We start from the raw sequence: 19,385 nt of genomic DNA, 5'->3' as shown, positions 1-19,385 counted from the left end.
TTAATCTCTTCCCAACCCAATGCATGCTGCCAGAGACTCAGAGCTCAAGGGTGTCGAGCAGACAGCTGAAATCACTAGTGTCGTGCGGGGACACATGTGCTACTGCTTCTTCAACTGCAACCGCATAGATATATAAACCCTAGACCGTATCGTGTTCATTCACACTCGTTTCTTACCATAGATATATAACTCCAATTCTGCTCCACTGCTTTCATTTCTGACCAGACCTACAAGCTCACCAACATTTTCTGTACCCGTGCTTCTTTGGTGCACAGCCCACACAATTGTACTCAGACTCCGAATGTAATTACTCTCAAGCTTCGGAACATCGATATCTATACTCCTGCCTGCACTACCACTGTCACTCATTCGGATAAACCCCCGATATGTAACTACTTCTTCCTCAGATCCACTTCTAATTCCTACCGTAATGTGTTTAACTCACAACTCACTTAAACTATATATATATTCCCACAAAACATAATATACAGCTGTGTGGTAGACTGGTAGCCAACAAAAACAACAAATCATGCCAGTATCGCCAATTTCATTCCACCATCTAAACTCGTTTTAATGTCTCTATATATCTACCCACATCCCCTGTGCCCACTGTGCATTTTTCTTCTTTCACTGTCTGTGCTTCTGTGTCTCCGTCTTGTCTCTTAATCGCCAGTGCCTCAATATCATATTTCTTTTCTTCTTTTCCACAAAACCTTGGAAACATCAGTCGGGAGTATCACCCGTGCACCCTACACTACTCGGGAATATACTTTAATTTACCGCAGGAGTAAACCCTTAATCGCCGTCTTGTCTCTCGTCTACTGTTTGCTTTCGCTGCCTGTGTCCCACCACATTACACCACTCCGCACCAGTAGGTCACAGAGTCACGACATAACGAGGCAAATGCCAATTCCAAACTGTTTCCACCGCGATCGTCCGCTATAACATTACCGACTGCTTTCACAAACATTGTTGTCTCTTTCCTAATGTAATGTCATAAACACTGTTATCTCCTTTTCCCTCTGCGTTTCTTAAATTTCAGGTATTACCACTTTACCACTACTTCCTCACTGATAAAGGGTCGGAGCAGAAAGTGTACCCCGGTAGTGTTGCAAAAAACATTAACCACACTGCAAACTTATAATGTATCCAGAATATAGGATATCCACCGTTGTTGTTCAACCCAAAACCTCACTACCTCCACTGCATAATACCCGTAATCAAATTCTTTACCTCCATTAGTAATCCCAGCTGCTGCACATGCTCTCTCCCGGGAAATAACGCTTTCCGCTCCATTAATTCCATCAGAATGCACCCTACAGACCGTACATCAATAGCTGCACTGTATTCAGATCACTTCAGCTGCCCCATACCGTCTTCTCACCACATATTCTCCCATCAAATCACTTTCAGACCTCATACGGCCAACTCTCAAATCGCATCTCTTCGGATCACAATTGCCATTCAACAGGAGATTGCTAGGCTTTAAGTCCCTGTCCACAACATTGCCTCACTCTATGTATTTCAACCCACACAGGATCTGATACACACAATACTGCACAAAACATAGAGATCACACAAATTCGTTAATTTCATTACAGTATACAATTTTTTCTTGTCAGATCAGCAACCGCAAGAACACAGTAAATTAAGTAACGAGGACAAACAAAACAGAATATTCAATTGTGTGTCTCGGTGTCCAAACCGCGTGCGTCCACCCAGTCATACATATCAAACGCTGCCTAATGTCACAGGGACTTTAAGTGTACTTGTTGGAGGCCTCAGCGAGCTGAGACCTCATCATAAGGTAAACACCATTACATTACAGATTAGGAAACTAAACAGTAACCAACAACTACTCCTAGTTAACTCGCTGTTAACATAGCTTGGAACCTGTAAAATTCAACCGCTCTTTGTCCACTACTTCTTTTCTAATCTAATGTGCTCCTTTGCGCTAAAACAGAGAATCATTAAACCTCCTACTCTACCTCCTGGCGATCCCATACAAGAGGACTCACTCTAGTTATGCCTTTAGGCAGGTGTAAAATAACCGTGTAATTAATTTTATATATCTACCTTACTGCATAAGGGCTCTTTTTTGCTCTTCCAATATTCACCACAGCCACCACTAGAACAAAATAACAACTTAAATGGATTTAATCATAATATTTAATGCGTACATAAACTGCCGTGCCATTCGTTAATCTATATATCACTGCACATCACAACTCGTCTGCTTAAATATCGTGTTAGAAGTGGATCTGAGGAAGAAGTAGTTACATATCGGGGGTTTATTTTTCTTGGTCTACTTGTCACTTGTTGTACATACATGAAATGGACAAGTTCAATTGGTAGTATTTACTGCTGATGGTCTGAGCAGCCCTAGAAAACAAGAGCGCAAAGAAGGAAAATGAAGTATGGTCGATTCGATCACCAATTGGAAGCACAACTACAATATCCTAAATGCTATGTACATGCGGTTGTTTAAGTGAGATCTATAAGTTGATCACTTAATCATATTCAAAATGTAAATGCTATCTCAGATATACTTATACCACAGGGTGGCCTCTATGTTTGAGTTGGTGATTAATTCTCAATGACAACGTATTCAATTTTCTGCTACTCCAAGTCTTATTCATAAATATAACATAACCTAAAACAGACAATTTCTCATTCATTATTCCCGAGTGAGTACAATATTTGCTCTTCTATTCCATACAGTGTACTTGAAAATTCTTCACTTTTATTTGTACAAGTATAAATATCCATTTCTACTTATTAAGGGAAAATTCTTTACAGAACAGTGAACTATTTGCTTTGTGAATTTCTCGTAAAATCAACACAAATTTCTGATAGACAAAGCAACAGAGAGAGGAAAGTACCTAAATATATGAAGCAACTGTTGCAGCTAAGAATCACCAGGAAATAGGGCTTGTCTCCTAACCATTTCAGCTACACCAAGAAAAATAGTTTAGGAAGATGTAATTATTGTTGATTGAAAATAAAAAGAATAGGGTTACAGACCAAATATGCATCCGACAGACCACATATCGACACCAGTGGAGTAGCCGAGCAGAACCTCTGGAGCTCTGTACCAGAAAGTTACAATCTGGTAATAATAATAAGAATTGAATAGCAGAAGAAGGAAGGTTAGAGTCGAAATGGAAATGGAAAAGGAAAAGGAAAAGCAGACCACCTCGTGTGTGTAGCTCTTGAGAGGAACGGTGAAGGCTCTTCCAAGGCCAAGATCGGCAATCTTGAGTATGCCCTTGTCCTTGTCAACCAAAAGATTTTGGGGTTTGAGATCTCTGTGAAGCACGCTGTGAGTGGCAGTGGGCCACCCCTTTGCACAATTGGTAGAGGAAGCTCTGGATGAGTGTGGGGGCCAAAGGGGAGGGATTGGATCCTTTGCGGTGAGAATCGATGAATTTCTTGAGATCCGTGGCGAGGTACTCGAAGACCAGGTAGAGAAGGGGCTTCCCGTTCTTGTTGTCGACGTGCTCGACGCAGAGCAATCGGACCAGATAGAGACTCTGAGAGAGCATCTGAAGGAGGGCAATCTCGCGAAGAGCAGTTGGGGGAACACCCTCTTCGTCCATTTCCAGCCGCGTCTTCTTCAGGGCCACCAATTGATCTCCAACCTTCTCCAACTTCTCGTACTTGTCCATCTCTATTATTCTTCTTTTCCACTCTTCTCAACGGCTCAACCCTATAATAAATTATAAAAAGAGTTTCAAATTTTTTGAATTTTGAATGTAGGCGGCCAGATTTTTATCGTCCAACACGGACCTGGCTCAAGCCCATCCCAAAGTAAAAGCTCCCACTTTAATTCGGTTTGGGATTGGGCTGGAAACCTGAGGAACCCGAGCCCGATCATAAATAATTAAATAAATAATATGAACAAATCTCGTATCTTGACACTTGCTTTGTTTCCTCGATAACACTGTCTTACACGAGCTAGTAATGTGATCTAGAAACTATGGACCAAAATATTGCCGATATATATCGGTATTTTGGTACACCGACATCGATATTTCCGATATATATCCACCGAATATATAACTCTTTTTTTTCCGATATATATCGGAATTTCCGATATAAAACTTTATATCGCCGATATAATCGATATATTCGATATTTACGATATATATCGGTTGATTTTTTGACCATTTTTTAATATAAATCCGATATTTCCAATATATTTCCGATATTTCCGATATTATATTTCAGATATATCCGATATTTCCGATAATTTAAATAGTTTGGACTGGTCACCAAAAAAATAGATATATCCGATATATATCGGTTTTTGGATACACCGATATATTCATCGATATCGATATTTTGGGCCTTGCTAGAAACCATACCAACAGCTTCCCAAAAGAAAAAAAATGTGATTGACCACCATTACTCAACCAGACCACCACCATGATCAGCGCCACCACTCTCCAGTCTCCACCAATTTTATGACCAAAACAACACATAAATATATTTGATAAGGATCAAATATATTAGACTAAATTGCATCGAGTTTACACCAAAAAACATGTTTTAAAAGAAAATATATTTGACGATCGAATGGTGGTTGACCAGACCACCACCATGATCAGTGCCACCACTCTCCAGTCTCCACCAATTTTATGACCAAAACTGCCACTCCACCAGTTTAATGACAAGCACCGCCACTTTTTCTTATTATTTATCTTCCCCTCCTCCCTCCCCCAAAAAAAATATAAAAAGTAATAATATATATATAATAATAATAATAATAATAACAACGTTAGAAACAAACTTATCCAAAATTAGATTAAATTGCATCAAGTTTACACCAAAAAACATGTTTTAAAACATCCCAAATTTGAAAATTGTGTCGGTGGTGGTAGGTAGCAGTGGTGGTGTTGATATCAATAAGATAAAAATATTTGGAGAAATTAAACAAACAGTTACTTACAAGGAAAAAGGAATTTAAGTACATAAAGGATAATGGTAGCAACCGTTCTGGCATATTTTGTTGCATGTTATAATTTTGTCAGAGATATCCTATTTAACTATACTAGCATTTTTTTTTTAATAAAGAAAGTGTAAAGCCCGTATTCTAAACATGAATGCTCTTAATCCTTCCAACCTATATATGACTTTGTTCATATCATGAAGTTTATAGAGAAAACTCATTTAAATCTATATAATGGAGATTAAATTACGTTAGACACATTGTCCATTAAAAACTTATATACAGAGGTTACATAAGTTATGATGTTAAATCCTCTCAAGGTCACAATTACATGATATATTCGCTCCTTCCTTTCCTACAATACCTGTTGTTTGTTGTCTACTGTTTCAAAGAGAAGGCTACATAAGTTCTAATGTTAAATCCTCTCATGGTCACAATTACATTATATATTGCCTCTTTCATTCCTTTCCTACAATACCTGTTGTTTGTTGTCTACTGGTTGAAAGAGAACATGCAACCGTTTCACTTTAAGAGCATTGCGTACCATCCATCTCTTTTTAATTGAAGAGCAAGTCTTCAGTGCGCGTGATGTATGGCTATGCACAATTCCTGACCACATATTTTCCAACCCGTAACCGGTAGCCGAAGTGCCCACCTAAGGGTAGCGTTGGCATTTCACATATTTTCATTCATCCCCAATTTATCGTATTTTCTATTCTTCTCAATTAGATTGCGCGCCCAAATCTTCTCACCCCTTTCACCTCTTCTTAAATTCATGGTCAATCATTTACTTCTTTCACTCTCTAAAAGTTTACAAACAAGGAAGTAGAGCAAAAAGAGTGACAAGACAACCAACAAAACAATTGTTCTATAAACAGAAAGTATATCATACTTTATGGATGGTACAATAAAACAATTGTTTAAGAGGATAGTATGTCAATAAGAGTTTTATACGTTTGGTAGTAGTATGTCATAAGCGCTACAATCACTGATATATATGACTATATGTCATACTCAAATATAATGTCACGTTTTATAAGCTATGTCAATAAGAGTTTTATACGTTCATAAGTGTAACAATCACAATTAGATATATGTCATACTCGAATATTATGTTACTTTTTATAATATATGCTAGTATGAGTTTTATACAGTTGGTAGTATGTCATAAGCACTACAATCACTGATATATATGACACTATATGTCATACTCAAATGTTATATAAATCGCTGATAGATATGATACTATATATGTCATACTAGAATTGTATGTCACATTTTATAATATATGTCAATAAAATACGTTGGTAGTATAAGAATCACTGATAGATATGACACTATATATGTCATACTCAAATGTTATGTTACTTTTTATAACATATGTCAATTAGAGTTTTATACGTTCGGTACCAACAATCACAGATAGATATGACACTATATATGTCTTACTCGAATGTTATCTCACTTTTTATATGACTGATAATGTTATCTCATATATATATGTCATATTAGCACTCGAATCACTCATACCAGCAAATTCCATTTTGCTGACCCATGTTTGCTTTGTTTTGATAACGTGGGTGTGTTCTTGGGAACATAGGTGGAAGGCAGTGGAACCACGGCATTTGATTTGGGATTCTTGCCTCGAGCAGTCCGTTAGTTTTCTTTTAGGTCTGATTCTTATTGGAAGGATGTAATAACGTAGTTTTCTTTTCATATGACATGTGAATACGATGTTGAGGACCTGTTATTCTTAGAATGTTATATTGATGATTTTTTATGGAAGATAGACTTGCATAAAGTAATAAAGAGAATTTTTGGAGATTATTTTTGTTGTTAAGATTCTTTATGATGTGGGTTTTAGGTTTTGACATGTGTTGTATCCACCCCGTCATAGCCTAGGTTTTTAGACAACTGAACCAAGTGATGTTTGAGATATTTATATTTCAAATATTCATTTATTTTAATTGTTTAGAAATTCGGGCTGTGACATTTTTGGTATCGGAGCCTAGGTTAGCCTAGATAGTGAAGGTCTAGGTGATCCTCGGATTGTGGTGAATGGGTAATAGGAGTGTTTCTTTGTGGTATTTGGTTTGGCTTGTTGTTTTGTGTGTACTTTTATAGTGGAATGTTGGGATATGATTAGGAAAATAAAATGCTTGTTTTAAAGGTTAATTTCTTATGAAATTTATAATCGAATTTTTTTGCATGTTATAGTGTTGTTTTCCTAACGGAGTTTTCTATTTTTAAGTAAGTATTGACTAAAGAAGAAATGGTTATTTTAAAATTTCATATTTGAGTAAATTGGAATTATCCAAGGAATAAAGAAACCCTTTTGATAAAGGTTGGATTTGAAATATTTGATATTGTCCAAGTTATGTATATCGTTGGTGTGTGATCCAATATACATAACATCTCTCGGTATGCATCGTTGGAGTTTGATCCAGTGTATACATGTACATCGTTGGTGTGTGATCCAGTGTGCATACCACATATTGTTGGTGTTTGATCCTATGTGACGGTAGAGAGTTAGTATGCATCGTTGGTGTGTGAACCAGTGTATACTTGCATATCGTTGGTGTGTGAGCCAGTATGCATGCCTCACATTATAGGTGTTTGATCCTATGTGATGGTGGACATAGTGTAGGCCGTTGATAATATGAATCGATCTATCGTTTTATATTTTTATTTTTTGAACATGTGGTGTTTGTGAGACACTGAGAGAAATGTTGATATATGTGTAAACACTAAGGTGGTGGATAAAACATATGAGTTTTTAAACAAATAGTTTTGACAGGAAAGATCGTTAAAAAGGAAATTATAATATGTATATTTTTTAAACGCTTTGGATTAGTTGGGAAATACTAAGAGTGGAACTAACTGCCTCGGTGTGAGAGGAACTACATTGCCTTCTTAGTATGATTTAACTTGAAGAATATGGGTTTTTCTAAATTGTGAAATAATGAGTTTACTTAAGTGTTGGCAATTGAAGAAATTAATTACGTTTATTCTTTTGAGTTGTGTATGCTAGTGTATATACGTATTTCTTGGGTTCAATACGTATATAGACACACTTTCAAAGTATGTGATTTGAATATTAGTATGTCTATCTATATGATATCGTATATGTGTATTCCTTTTAAGGTGTGTATACTTGCGTATACACGTATGTCTCATTTTAATTGTTTGACGTACTGTTTGTTTGGTTAATCTACACTCTACCTTGAATCTCGGGACGAGATCCTTTTAAGGTGTGTATATTATAACACCCCGTGTTTTAATTCTTTTATTTTCCTAATAATAATAATAATAAAGATAATAATAATAGATAATAGATAAAATAAAATAGGATAAGTGTTAGTGGAAATAGGAGACGTGGGTTTATGGGATAAACCTTCTTCCCTATTTTGGGGGTTTTGTTTTGAACAGAACGGAAAACAGAAAAGAAAAAAAAATAGGGTTGGTCAAAAACAGAGAGTTTTTTTTAGAAAAAAGAGTTTCACAGAGAGGAAAGAGAGAAGTTTCTTGCTGGAGATTTTGCTGGCAACAGGAGCGCCCTACAGGTGAGTAGATAGTTTTCTATTTCACTAAATATGTTAATTATTCTGGTATTAATATTAGATCCATCATTAGTAAAAGCGTCGTTATTAAAAGCCGATTAAAATCTGTTGAAACTCGAAAAATTGAGATTGAATTTGTTGGGGCCCGAGAATTAGTTAATGGCGCTTGAGCCCTCGCTTAAACCAAACAAATGGTCCTGTATATGTTTTGGAAGTGTTTGTATTTCATTTTTTTTCGGTTATACTCTTGTTGTGTTGATTGTATAACCGATTAGAGGTAGTGGGTGATGTCGGGGTGTGGATAGCTTCGACAGGCGTCAATAAGCGTCAAGGCTCGACCGAGATATCAAGCGATTACCACTTTTGAACCTGTTAATGGTTATTTTGTTTGGTTGTGTATTGGTAAGGGATTGTTGGTGATGGGGTAGTGATTTGGGTCGTGTGTGGTCTTTGTTCAAGCTTGAAGGAGGAGCGTCAAGGGAGGCGTGACTCAAACCCCTCAATAAAACGCCATTACTTGCCATTCTTGTGATCTTGAGGAAATTGTTTTGTGTATTCATTTTTTATTATTTGAGCTGTTTGTTTGTATGGAGGGTTGTTGGTTGAATGAATGGTGGTAAGGGGGAAAGTTTGAGAGTGGTTTGAGAGCTTGAAGAACCATTAATGGCGGTCAGAAACTTTTAGATCTAGTTTTGGGTGAGGTTTGGATTGTATGATTTGGGGTTTTTGTTTTTGTAGTGGCATGATTCCGTCCTGGAATAGCATGGGGATTTGGGCCGGACTTAGCGTAACCGATAGGGCCGCGTTGCACAGATTGGGATGGCGGCGACGTGGTGTGATGGAAACCCTACACATGGAGGGGAGTGGACCAGGAGATGAAAAGACAGGTGGAGGGTTGAGATGAAACGTGGTCGCGGTACGGAAACCCTACACGTGGAGGGGAGTGGACCAAGAGATGAAGAGACAGTTGGAGGGTTGAGATGAAAGGTGGTCGCGGTACGGAAACCCTACACGTGGAGGGGAGTGGACCAAGAGATGAAGAGACAGGTGGAGGGTTGAGATGAAAGGTGGTCGCGGTACGGAAACCCTACACATGGAGGGGAGTGGACCAGGAGATGGAAAGACAGGTGGAGGGTTGAGATAAGAAGAGAGGGGATATAAAAGAGAAGAGAGGGGAAGAAAAAAGGGGGGAAAAAGAAAAAGAGAGGGGGCGGCCAAGAGTGAGAGAGGGAGAGTCTTGTGAGGAGAAGGGAAGATAGCATTGTGAAAACCGTAGTCCAGAGAAGAGATTGCCATTACTATTTTATGTTGTAACAGTATACTCTGCATCAACATTATCTAATATAAGTATAGAAGGCCATTACTATTTTGTGTTGTAACAGTTGGCGCCGTCTGTGGGGAAGACAAGATAGAAATGGCACCAAAGAAGGCGGTGGGTAGGCCCCGAAAAGAAGAAGAGAGGCGCGGACAAACGCCCGAGGCCGGATGGAAGAAGAAGGAGAGGGAAGGGGAGGAGGAAAGAGCGGAGGAGAAAGGCTCATCGCGAAAAATGGGAGGTGAGAGAGGAAAATGAGGAGGCTGAGGAGAAAAAAGAGAGAAGGGAGGAAGAATCGGGAGAGACGGAAGAGGGGAGGAGAGAAAAGGCGGAGGGGGAGGAGCAAGGGCGGTCTTGGTGGACAATCCGGTGACCGGATTAACAATGGAGCGAGTCCAAAGAAATGATTAACAGCGGACGAGAGGCGAATCTTCAGCCAGACAAAGGGGCCAAACGGCGCGCCCGGCCAGTGGTAGCGGGTCCGAACCGCGAACCCCTCAGCGGACGCGCGATATGGACGTCCGAGGTACCAAAACGCCTTCAACCGGCCGAGGTTCGAGAGGTATGGCGCACGCAGGGGACCAGCAGATCACATCCATCACTTCAGATACGGCAGATGCCTCTCGGCAAGCGAGGTATGATGGTCCGCGGTGCATGATGTTCCCGGCTAGCCTTAAGGGGTGGGGCCTCCGACTGGTACTATCGATTACCCTCAAAGAGCATAACGAATTTCAAGAGCTAGAAATCGGGCATTTGTGGACCATTTTATACATCGAAGGAGGAGGGTAAGTAGACATCGCGGCCTATTCAATGTCGGACAAAGGTCCGCGGAGTCAGTCAGAGAGTATCTGTGTCGCTTCAAGGCTGAGACCTTAAAGGTGGAGAATCTGGACGAGAGAACGGCGGTAATAGCGTTTGAAAGGGGGCTGCGACCCCGATGTCACAGTGATCCATCGGTCGGTGGCTAAGAACGAGATTGCGAACTTGCATGAATTATACCAGCGGGTAGAAAAGTACATCAGTCTGAAGATACCATCGCGAAAGGAATCGAAGAGAGGAGGCAAAGACGATATCAATGATTGGAGAAAGAGAGGGAACGCGGTAAGACGGGGGGAAAAGACCGGGGCAAAGAAAGGTACCGCGGACAACCGTCGAGGCCGGAAAGAGGGAGGGAAGTAGTTCGAAGAGAACAGAGGGAGAGGAAGCCATACCACCACGACCGGAGACCGTCCGGTGGCCGAGACCGGCCGAGTGAGATATTGCCGTTGATAAAAATGTGCAAGGATATGAAGGGCCGCTGAACCATTCCGGCTGAAATGCCTAACAAGCCATCATCGCTGCGACTACCACCAGGTGCACAATCACGCGAGACCAACGATTGTTATGCCTTAAAATGGTTAGTCCGGAGATTGGTGGAGAAGGGATCTTTGAGGAGTTTGTGGGTGAACCTCAAATAGGGGAGCGGTGCGGCGGTGGCGAATCACCGGAACTATAAATGTTATTTTCAGCGGGGGAGCAGCGAGCCATAATGCCCACCGGACAAAGGTCGGAAAATTTGCGGTATCCAAAGAGTCAACGAGTCACACCGAGGACGGAGATCTGAGAGGAGACAATGGAAGAGACAATTACATTCTCCAAGGCGGACCTCCGAAGCCGTGGACACACCGCGTGAGGATCGTTGGTCATTCTGATAGCGATGGGTAATTATGTGGTCAAAAGGGTTACGGTAGAAGCGTGGCGGCGCGGATTTACTTGTTCAAAGGGGCTCTCTAGAGGAGATGGGAATCGACCGGGGAAACCGAGACCTCCGCGGACAAACTTATGCGGGTTCAATGGAAGCGTCATCGAGCCTATGGGGGGAACTCTTGCTGCCGGTGACGGCGGGACCGATGGCGATGTTCTCGCCGGTTTATGGTGGTCGATTCCAGCTCGATCAACGCAATCCCCACAGGAAGGAGATGGATACATGAGATGAGGCGCATCTTTTGTCGTCGGCGTACTATCAAGTTATTCGTTTCCTACCCCCAATCCGCACATATGAGGTCCGGCGGAGATCGGTGGCATCAAAAAATAGTCACCGAATACAATCAAAAGAATGTCCCGCGGACGGAGGATAAGCCGGCGAAGCTCGGGAAGAGGGCGTAGTAGCAATTACGATTAATGGGGCGTGGAAGAGGGGTACAAGCCGCGGTGATCCCAAAACTTTGGATGAGATAGAGGCGGTTAACACAGGGCGGGGGAGGAGGAGAAGTTCACGCCGATAGGGGCGAAGTTTAAGCGAGGAATGGAGGGAGAAAGCGTCACGGTGCTTGGTGAGAAACAAAAAGGCGTCTTTGCGTGGGGATAGAGGATATCAACGGTTTAGATCCAGGTTAAGCTTTGTCATCATCTGCACATGAGGGAGGGCGCGAAGCCGATGAAGAGAAGATGAGGGGTGTGAGGCCCAAATCACGCGGAAGGAATCCGAAAGAAGTTATCGGGTTGAAGAATCGCGGGAATTATAAGGGATGTGGAATTCCGCGGTTGGTTGTCCAACATTGTCGCGGTCCCAAAGAAGAATGGCAAGGTCGGGATGTGTGTTGACTTCCGCGGGCGGTGAATTTGGAGTGCCCAAAGGACGGTTATCCGATGCCGCGAGTTGGCGAGTTGGTAGATAGATGGGGCGGGGGTTCGGTGTGTTCTCATTTATGGGCGATCGATGGGGTACAACCAGTGGCGATGTATGGCCCGGACGAGGGAGAAGACCTCCTTTGTAGTGGAAGGAGGCACCTCTCATCGCTACGAGAATGCCGTTTAGGTTGAAAAATCACGGGGAGCCACGTTCCGGCGCTGGCGGAGAAGATGTTCGAGGGCAAAATTCGCAAAGGCATTGAGGTGTACATCGATGATATGGTGGAAAAAAGAGCATGACGGGCGAGGAGCATTTGGAGGGTTGGAGGAGGCGTTCGAATCTGCGGACCCACAACTTGAAGCTCAATCCCGAAGTGTACATTTGGGGTAACCACGGGAAATTTCTAGGGTATATTGTGACGCCGGGCGGGGATAGAGGCAAACCCGAGCAGCATTAGGTCGTTGGTAGAGATGCCCTCGCCCAGAGGACGGTGAAAGGAGGTGCGTGCTGGGAAGGGTTGCGACTTTAAATAGATTCATATCGAAGTCGTCGACAAATGCGGGCGGCCATCTGCGATGTTGAGGAACTCCGCGGATTTCGTGGGCGGCAGAGTGAAACGGGCATTCGGGGGGCTCAAAAGATATTTGGGGAGATCCCCTTGTTGTCGCGACCGGAAGAGGGAGAAAATTGTATCGTATCTAGGGTCACCGATTCACGCGATCGGCTCGATCCTCGTTCGAGTAGTGGATAAGATAGAAAGACCGGTGTACTTTGAGCAAAGGCGATGTTGGATCACGGAAACCCGGTATAGTCGGCGTGGAGAAGAAATCGCCCTACCTTGATATTTTCGGCCCCGAAACTAAAGCCCTACTTGAAGCACACTCGGTGATTGTGGTCCGCGAACTTGCCCCTAGCGGGCTTTGAGGCGCAGAGAAATCTGGGGAGAATGTTGAAATGGGCGTGATGCCGAGAGTGCTTATGAGATCCATGCCAAGCTAGGGACGTGGAGAAAGCTCCTGGCCCCGGCGAGTTCTTGGCGAGTTCCCCGAGAGGACCCTACTTGGGGAGGAGATGGTGTTGGAAAACGAGGGAGCAAAGGAAAATGATAGCGCGGACCCATGGGACGAGGGGAACGGTTGGAGAGTGTTTGCCGGCGAAGTCAGGTCGATACGAGATCGGCGGAATAGGAGTAGTGTTGGTTCACGCCCGACAATATAGCGAGCTAGAGCGGCGATGAGATTAGGGTTCGCGGCATCCAATAATGAGGCAGAGTATGAGGCGGTAATCGCGGGCATGGGAATGGCAGAGGACTTGGGGGTGAAGGAACTCACTGTGTATTCGGATTCTAATTTGGTGGTGTGTCAGGCGAATGGAGGATTCGCAGCACGGTGTCCCCGGATGGCGAGATACTTGGAGGTCCTCCGGGGTAGAAGCGCCTAAGTTTAGCGGAGATTAGGTTTGTACATTTGAACCGTGGAGAGAAAACCGTCACGCCGATGCCACGGCATATGTAGCCGCCGCCATCGCGAGGCCCTGAAAGGAAGGACTATAGAGGTGAGAAGACCGGACGGGCCGAGCCTGAGGAGGAGCCGATGGGAGTAATGAATGCTGCGGAGAGCGGCGGCGAGGGTGGATGTTGCCCGTCAAAGCGGTTTTGACGGGGGGAGAGAATGTTGATCCTGGGAGAGACGAAGGTTGGAACAGGCGGCTCGGAGATACACCTTAGTGGGGGAGAATTATATCGGAGGAATTTCAAAGGGACCTTTGTTGAAATGCTTGGGTCCCGTCCGGCTCCTCGGGAGGTGCTTTCGATGGAAGTTACGAAGGGGATTCGGGAGCCACTTCGGCGGGGACGACAAGATAACCGCTTTCGGCGCTAGGGGTACTTCGGCCTCACATGAAGAGAGACGCGTGGAGTTCTCCAAGAAATCGAAAGTGTCGAGATTTTCCCGGCTGATATGGGCCCCAGTGAGCCGCACAATACGGTGTGTCGACCCATGGCCATTCGCGATGTGGGCCCTCGACATAGTGGGGCCGCTGCCCATGGCCCGTGGTAAGAGGAGGTTCTTATTGGTCGCGACGGATTACTTTACAAAGTGGATTGAAGCCACAGCTCTGCAGCAGGTTAAAGAGGTGCAAGTGATCAAGTTTTTGTGGGAGAACATCATTTGCCGTTTTGGGTTGCCCTATGCTATAATCGCGGATAATGGAACCCAGTTCACTGGTTCAAAGGTTAGGGGTTTCCTGCAAACGTATCACATCAAACAGGGATTCTCAGCCCCATACAACCCCGAAGGAAATGGGCAGGCGGAGGCCTCTAACAAAACCATACTCAACAATCTCAAGAGGAAACTGGAGGGCAGGAAAGGGGCCTGGGCCGACGAACTAAGTCGGGTACTGTGGGCCTATCGGACGACCCCACGAACATCCACCGATGAGACCCCTTTCGCATTGGCATATGGTGTAGAGGCCGTGATACCAACCGAGATGGTGGCGGCGACCACTAGGACGACGGCTGTCGAGGATAAGTCAAACTGGGGCATTTTGGCCAGAGACTTGAACCTGGCAGAGGAAAAGAGGGACACAGCGCGCATCAGGTTGGAGGAATATCACCGCGCCACTGCTGAGGCAGCGTCTGACAAAAGTTGAGAGTGAGGAGATTCGCGGTGGGAGACAAGGTGCTCCGGAGGGTGACTCCCAGCACCAAAAAAGCCAGTGAGGGGAAGTTGGGCCCGACGTGGGAGGGGCCCTACGTGGTGGTCGGGGTAGGGGGAACCGGCACCTACAAGTTACAAACTGTGGAGGGAACAGCGGTGGAGAAGCCGTGGAATGTAAGGTTGTTGAAAATATTTCACGAGTGAATGTAACGAGAGAGACTGAAAATTGCATGAGCTATTTGTACATATATAAAACCGTAGCACTTTTGAGGTGAACTAGTATTGTGTGAGTCCTCATAGTCTTCATTACCCCTTAGAGTGAAGGGAAGGGGGGGGACGAGCCCCAAGGGCGAGAAGGTCAAACCTTAGAAGGGCAAAAGGAGTTGTCCCCTAAGGTAAAGTCTCGGGGCGGGGGTGAGAGGAGTCACCGCTGAACCCTGGGAGATGGGGCGTGAGCAAAGAAGGCTTCCGCGTCAGCGTGCGGAGATGCCCGCCAGAGTTAGAGAGAGCCGCGAAGCTCCAATTAGGGCGTGGGGCAGACAAACCAGACATCCCCAACCGGTGGGGAGGGATGCGTTAACAGAGGCCAACTTTCACAAGGGCAAACACACACACAGATAGCAGAAAATACAAGGAACAGAAACAATCAGATAGAAAGGAGCAGAACATAATACATACATCCCTACTGGAGGAAGCAAAAATACAGTAACAAGTAGCGGAAAGAGTAGGACAACACAAATCAAGAGACGCCTAGCGGGGCACAAACGGTATAGTCAGGGCCGGTACTTTCGGAATCACCGAATCGGCGGCTTCTTCTATGATTAGGTCCGCAGCCGTGTCTATAGCCTCGGCTACCCGTTCAGCGGCGTCCCTCCCTTCGAGGCCGAGTCCTGCCAGACCGCACAACGCCCTCGATAAGCGGAGCGGCGGCAGAGCTTCCGGGAAGAAGCGGCCTTCCTTGGTGAGACGGTCAATCTCCTCCTTGACCTTCTTGGCCACCCTCTTCGGCCCGGGCCCGATAGATGTCCCGCTTCGTCCATGTCGGCCTCATCTTTTGCGTAGATTGCTCGCAAACTTCCCGGTGTGCCGAGCAAAGGGAGTCCGGCGGCGGCGTGTTTTTCTTGAAGGGACTTCGCTGGCCGGAGGCGCCGTGTTCATATACGCCAGATGGGCGGCCTCTGCGGTCCTCAGCTCGTCTTGGGCCCGGACCTTGTCTAGGTCCGCGGCCAAATTCTTCTCTGCTAGGAGGGCCATCTCCTTATCAAGTTCGTCGATCCGCGCCCTGGCACCAAATAGGCCGCGGATCATGAAGGATATATCCAGACTCATCTGAAGAAGATAGCAAAAGTCAGAACACTTAAAGAGAGAGAAGTAAGAGGTCAAATGTAAAGAAAATAGTACCTTCTCCCAGCCTGTGTAGAAGGAAGTCCGGTGGGACTCAAAGGAGCCACCCTCGGCGTATGCCATATCGGTGGGGAGGTGAGACCCAAAGAACAGGGAAGAAGCCACTGCCGGGTTCTTCAGAGCAGAATCCTTGACAGTCAAGGGGCGGTTCCGGAGCTTGAAGGAGGGACAAAATAGAGGAATGGGCTCGTCGGCCTCCTTGTCGGTGCGGGGTGCCACCTCCTTCCCGGGGCGTTGTTCCACTTGGAGAAGCGCTGGTAGCGGGGAGCGGCCTTAGATGGAGGGGCCTTCTCCGGGTCGGATGGCCGCGGGGCGTTTGGAAGCGGGGGAGAGATGGGGAACAATGGTGGATTGGGGGCCGGCGACAACGTCCTCATCGAAGTCGCTATCAAAGAGTTTCGCGTTTGTTAGCCCCCTTGAAGGGGAGAAGAGGTGGAAGAGGAATGAGAGGGGAGTATTGGTCTTCCCAAGTCTTGAGGAGCGGTGCGGAGTGGGCTGCGGACTTATTAACTGTGAAACGGGGGTTCGCGGTGTGTAGAAGCGGCGGTCTGGCGTTTTTTCCGAGAGGGAGGTGACCGCGGGGCTTTCTTTCTTTAGGGGGGACGGAAAAATGGGCGCCTGTATTTTTCCTATGGATGCTAGCTTCGGGGATCGGTAGTAGGGGAGTAAGCGGTGGCGGGGGTCAATGCCGAGTATCACCGGAGCGAAGCGCCCAAATCCGCGAATCTTCCGGAATGTCGTGGAAAAGATCTTTGTCGTGGTCGTGATATCGAAGTCGGGCCGCCAACCTGAAAAAGACAAAACAACAAGTTGGATTAGTGCCGAAAGACATATTTCAATGGGGATAGATAAAAGCGGGACTCACCACCGGGGAGGAAAGCCGGTGACGAGGTTCAACTTCAGGTGGAAGATCCGCGGAGAGGAATTTCCGGATATATAGAGAGGGGTAATGGTGCCACAATTTGTCGGAGAGGTGATCACGAAGGATAAAGTGCTGTTTTTTTTTTGGAGGCGAGAATGAATGATAGCCCACACGACTTCCTTGGTACTCTTCTTGAGGTAGAAGTGGCTGCCATGTCGCGAACCGTTATCCGAGGTACTTCCGAAGCGGTTGTAGTGGTTCAGCGGCATACATGACCCTCCGAAGTTGCCAATACCTTGGCGGGGGGATGTTATAATGATTGCACACCTCGACATCAAGACGAGTGAGAGAGGCAATCGAAGACCGGCGACAATCGGCCGGCCGCGGCCCGCGGACACCACCCGGCTTGTGGGGACCAAATGTGGGTAATAAGTTAAATCGCACGTGTGCTCTAAAATGGCGTCGGCCGGGTATCCGTGGCGGCTTTAACAAAAGCCTCGAGATTAGGTCTACGACTACGTGGTGGTGGCGGCGGAAGGGTAAAGGCTTGCCCGGAGGTAGAGGGGGCCTCGGTCTGGTCAGGGGCAAGGCTGCGGTGTAAGGAGGAGGAGGAGGTGGCGGATCTAGAGACAGACATCGAGGGCGGCGGGAGACACCATAACAACAAGGCAAAAAGGGAAAGGAAGATGAACAGTTTCAAACACAAAGGGGAAATACGCACTATAACAATCAAAGGTAGCCAAAGAGAGAGGGAGACCAACCTGAGGAGAAGAGAGAGCAACCGGAGCAAGAGTGTCAGCCACAAGAGTTGAAGAGATCGACCGAAGCGGCGACGAACTAGGAAAACGGAAAGAAATGTGGAAGAAGAGGGAAGAGGAATTGGAAGGCGAAAGAAGGGCTAAGTGAAAAGAGAGAAGAGAAATCGAAATGGCTTTTATAAGAGGGTGAGGGCAAAAGGGGTAATTGCGAGGGTGCTGAAATCGAGGGACACCAAAAAGAACCAGCCAATGAAAGACACGTGGATGCAGCGAAGCGAAGGGGTCGAAAGGTGCAACCGCATGAACACTCGTGAATCCAAAATTGTGAGGGAAGAGGGAGGACCCGGTTGAAAGAGAGGGAAGAGGCGAGCTCTCCACTCCACGAAGCAAGATATCATCAGCGGACTTCGAGAGGGGCATCTGTAGTGGCATGATTCCGTCCCGGAATAGCATGGGGATTTGGGCGGACTTAAGCGTAACCGATAGGGCAGCGTTGCACCAGATTGGGATGGCAAAGACGTGGTGGTGGCACGGAAACCCTACACATGGAGGGGAGTGGACCGAGGAGATGAAAAACAGGTGGAGGTTGAGATGAAAGCGTGGTCGCGATGCGGAAACCTACGTGGAGGAGGAGGACCAAGAGATGAAGAGACAGTTGGAGGGTTGAGATGAAAGGTGGTCATGATGGGAAACCCTACACGTGGAGGGGAGTGGACCAAGAGATGAAGAGACAGGTGGAGGGTTGAGATGAAAGGTGGTCGCGGTACGGAAACCCTACACATGGAGGGGAGTGGACCAGGAGATGGAAAGACAGGTGGAGGGTTGAGATAAGAAGAGAGGGGATATAAAAGAGAAGAGGGGGGAAGAAAAAAGGGGGGAAGAAAAGAAAAAGAGAGGGGGCGGCCAAGAGTGAGAGAGGGAGAGTCTTGTGAGGAGAAGGGAAGATAGCATTGTGAAAACCGTAGTCCAGAGAAGAGATTGCCATTACTATTTTATGTTGTAACAGTATACTCTGCATCAACATTATCTAATATAAGTATAGAAGGCCATTACTATTTTGTGTTGTAACAGTTTTAATTAATGTTGTTTGGTTTTGGATTTGGGTTAAAATCGGTTTGATGAAGTGAGGGGTACGGCCGATTTTTGGGTGGCCGGTTTTGGTGGTGGAGGGAGAGAACCGGAGGAGAGATGGACTTGGGCCTTGGGCCTAGGTTTCTTTCTCTTGGGTTTAGGTTTGTTAGTTGGGGCGAAATGTGTTAGTTGGTTA

The 19,385-nt window shown here is 45.6% G+C and overlaps 1 pseudogene across 1 annotated transcript; it reads right to left on the bottom strand.

Moving 5' to 3' along the window:
* Positions 1 to 616: 616 nt before the first annotated feature.
* On the bottom strand, positions 617 to 3,790 carry LOC147472596 (cell division control protein 2 homolog C-like; annotated as a pseudogene). The gene is made up of 4 exons (XR_015210762.1): positions 3,197 to 3,790; positions 3,025 to 3,109; positions 2,883 to 2,952; positions 617 to 1,555 (listed from the first exon to the last, which is right to left on the bottom strand). The product of XR_015210762.1 is annotated as a cell division control protein 2 homolog C-like (transcript).
* Positions 3,791 to 19,385: the final 15,595 nt, after the last annotated feature.

Source organism: Coptis chinensis, unplaced genomic scaffold (genome assembly GCF_015680905.1).
Source record: "Coptis chinensis isolate HL-2020 unplaced genomic scaffold, ASM1568090v1 utg9848_pilon_pilon, whole genome shotgun sequence".
Taxonomy (NCBI): Eukaryota; Viridiplantae; Streptophyta; class Magnoliopsida; order Ranunculales; family Ranunculaceae; genus Coptis; species Coptis chinensis.
The sequence above is the reverse complement of the archived record's forward strand: the minus strand, read 5'-3'. Positions and strand labels throughout refer to the sequence as shown.